The following is a 4,103-nucleotide window of genomic DNA, read 5'->3' as shown; positions in this document are numbered from 1 at the left end:
GTCACAACCCTTCATATAAGTGCTAAAAGAGTGTCAGATCAATGTAGGGGTCAGTCAAGCATAGGCCACTGGCCAGGGTCAAAGTCAGGTCAATCAGGTAAGCACATAACCCCGAAAATTAAAACTGGTACCTATCCGCAGCCCATGCATGACACATGTTTTATGGGTACTTTTGGGCGTAGAACACGATGGTGACATTCATTTTATCATACGAGTACGTGGCTGGTTGAAAAAAGATCAATTTCAGAAATGCATGCGTCATGGTCGTGAAGTAGTCACGAGAAATTGCCAACATTCAGTTCAAGATTTTGGAAACTGTAGAACGATGATCAAAAACCATAGATAGCCATTTGATTTGCCATGGTATTGGCAGTGTAATGGAGTTTACAGCATGTCTGTATGTCTGTTCTGTCAGTGGATATCCATATCCATACTCCAGGATATCCATACACGTTTGCACGATATTCATACTCCAGGTGCAGGGGCGAGCAGTTACTTCTTACGAGGGGTGCGGAGTCGAAGTCAGAGTCGGAGTCGGAGTCGGAGTCGGAGTCAGAGTCGCCCAGAGTCGTGGCAACGAGCCAGGAGTCGGAGTCGGAGTCGGGGTCGGTCAGGAGCCCGCAGTGGAAGTCGGAGTCGGTCCGAATCGGAACAGCTCCATCGCGACTCCGAAACACTGGCAGGGGTCCGGAGTCGGAGACAGAGTCGGCCAGAGTCATGGCAACGAGTCAGGAGTCGGAGTCGTAGTCGGAGTCGGATTTGGCGCCACCACGACTCCGCAACCCTGCTTCTTACCATCATTTATAAGGATAAGCGATTGCAAGACTGACGAGCCGACCTGGTGCTAACGAAGCGACGGGTAGGTACGCCTCGGGAGATGACGCTTCACGGACGATTTTGCGCACAAGTGCGCAGTCTGCTTTTACGTTCCCCTTACGCAGAATTGAACAGCGATTTATTCTGCCAAAAAGCTCAATGGAGGTCGATGGAGAACTTTTTGTATGTCCAATGAAACATAAACGCAATTTTGCAAATATTGCTGTGGTGACACTGCAAACAGAATGCAATGCCGTTCCTGATTTTGAACACGCATGGGAAAAAGAGTCACTCCACTCGATAGCCAACATAAGGATTATTTTGATATATAATAATCCAGTTTTACAACGTCATGGAGGTACTCCACATGCTATCACCAGCGCGGTTGTTTAAACCTTTGACGGCGCACCAAAAAAGTCACTGTCAGAAACTCCCGATTCCACGTACAATAATGGAGACTAAATGCGCAACTAAATAATTTTTTCTGCCCAATTCAAAACATTTCATCAATTTCCAACAGAATGACACCCCAAATATACATATATTCCGAAATTGCCCACGGCCATCCGTGAGGCCATTTCCAACCATAGTGCGGCGGCGCGGCGGCGCGGCTGCCGGCGCTAACCGTTACGCGCCGCCTGAATTGTAGACTGTGCCGGGGCGGGACGGTTCCGTCTTTACATCGCGCTCCTTACCGCTGATTATATTAGATTCGCGTCAAATTCGGTGAGAAGACTGAGAAATGTACAGGCAATCATATGGTCAAAGAATTTTGAAAATCGGCCGGTAACAATTCGAGTTATGAGTGTGTAAACACAAAATTGTGATTGCCGCGTTTCCCGCGTCGGCCGATCCCGCTTCAGCCGGCGACATCTTACCCTTAGCAGGCTTCTAACTGCCATATTTATTGTTGGATTATCTAGAAATTCACCTTACATACTCACAAATGTTTTTTCTTTCGTATAGTGAAAGAAAAAAGAAAATCGGCCGGTAACTTTTTGAGTTATCGGCGTGTAAACGCAAAAAAGCCGCTAATATGGCAGATTTGACCACATTTGACCTCATTTGACCTTGAAGATATTGACCTAGGGTCATGAAATTCACACACAACAGAGTTCTCCATGGGCCCCACCTACCCTCCAAATTTTGTCTTTCTAGCTCCAGTGGGAGCTGAGATCTTAGGGGGGCGACATCCGCCCCCCTTCCACTGGGCGTAGTACTCGCAACCCTTCCACTGCGCGTGTTAAAATAATGGGGAAATGCGCGTTTTCTCAGCGTGCGTGCCACGTACCACACCCGGCACCCACGTGATTTAAGATTGGGGAAGGCACCGACCAATAACGTCATCTTACACCCCGTGCACATTTAGACCTTTTGTAACGCAGATGCGCTACATTTTTTCATCTTTCATGCGGAATTGCAAGCTGTGTCACAAGCTGAAACATAGCCATCTGCGAGCGCCACACAGACACGGTCAGCCGGCTAAATCGGCTGTGATACCCGATCTCCGTCCCAGCCGGCGCCCACAGAAACGCCGCAGCCGGCTTTGACAAACAGGGTCCCCTATAGATGACCACCCCGCTTCATGAGAACCCGGATTTGAAGTCGACAAATAGCATACCGAAACGCGCCATTCGGCCCGTCTCGAACCATTTATCAGTTTAACCTTTGGAAAACAAGACAATGTCCCACGCTCGGCACCCCGCCAGAAGAGAAGAACAAGGAGAGGGGAGTGCAGACCGGCCCTGATTTGAACCAAAACAAGAAAGGGGAGCGGGGACCGACCCGGTTTGTACGAAAACAGGATGAAATAGAACTCGGTCGCCAACGACAAAATATAGGACATCTGGCCGGAGCTGGCTTCAAAAACAAGGGGAGCGGAGGGCCAGCCCCGCCACCTGGCGCCCCAGACGCCGTGATCGCCGGCGGCGAATTCCACCCGACCGCTGCGTGAAAGGGTGTGACTGCCATGGCCGGGGGTGCCGAACTTCAGCAAATCACGAACGTTTGAAGGCGGAGCCAAACGCACTTTCTGAGAATGGAGGACGAAGCTTGGACAAGGAGATGCTGCCCGGCCCTCTGAAGTATGACGTCATCAAAAGTATAAGTTGATGAAACGGAACTGGAAGGCTCTGGCTCTCTCTCGGACGACGGACTCTGGGCTGGCACTCTCTCGGTTCACGTCTCTCGTCTGGCATCGCGGACAGCCCACGAGACCTCCACGGCTGGACACCACGGCGCCGGCGGCGGCTCTGGCCGCCGGGCCGGGCGCTGGACGGACACGGCCATCATGTCAGCGACTCCATCTCAAGTAAGGTCACGGTGATCACGGGCGTGCACCTAATCCCCAAATCCTTGGAATAATCACTTCCCCCTCGTTACTGCTATGTGAGCCACATTATATTCCTCTTCTTTTTTGTGCCGTCCCGCAATATTTCGGGCCATTCATTTTTAGGTAGTTTAATTGAACAATTCGATTCTGTCAGCTATTTAAAATGTACGAGTGTCTGTTGTCGTAAGACGCGTGCCGGCGTGGACTCTCGTCCGGCGTCCCATGGTGATTAAGGCGGACGGAGGGAGGGGATTATGCACCGTGGGGAGTCGGGAAAGGGACGGGCGACTGTGTACCGCACCGCGCGGCTTGTGGGACTCAGTTGATGGGCGGCCTGGGCCCAGAATCTTTCCTTTAAATTTGACGTGCAAGGGAATTCAAGGTGTTGCGTCGGAGTATGTAAATAAATGGGACTTGTAAATATTGAAATACGAGTGTGAGTAGTGCTGAAGGGGCAGGGATCGGAGGATGGAGCATAAAAGGCCATATGCTAACCCACAGTCAGGAAAGAGGTCGTTTCCAAGGTGTCTGGCCAGAGTAATTTACAACGATCAGTTCTCTTGATCTGTTGATTTTACACAGTGCACAAAGCGATTATACACAACACATGCGGGACCTCCCTAGCCTAACCGATACTGGAGCTTCTCCGGTTGACTCCTAAGTGCCCTTGCCAGTGGATTTCCTGGCACTCCATCCTCCCCAAATCATCCCACGGTCCAACAATAGCGATTACACACAACACCCACAGGACCTCCCTAGCCAAACCGATACTGGAGCTTCTCCGGTTGACTCCTAAGTGCCCTTGCCAGTCGATTTCCTGGCACTCCATCCTCCCCAAATTATCCCACGGTCCAAACAATAGCGATTCCACACAATACACACAGGACCTCCCTAGCCTGACCGATACTGGAGCTCCTCCGGTTGACTCCTAAGTGCCCTTGCCAGTGGATTTCCT

This window comes from Amphibalanus amphitrite, unplaced genomic scaffold, assembly GCF_019059575.1.
Source record: "Amphibalanus amphitrite isolate SeventyFive unplaced genomic scaffold, NRLGWU_Aamphi_draft 001297F_arrow, whole genome shotgun sequence".
Classification (NCBI taxonomy): Eukaryota; Metazoa; Arthropoda; class Thecostraca; order Balanomorpha; family Balanidae; genus Amphibalanus; species Amphibalanus amphitrite.
This window is presented reverse-complemented; position numbering follows the sequence as displayed.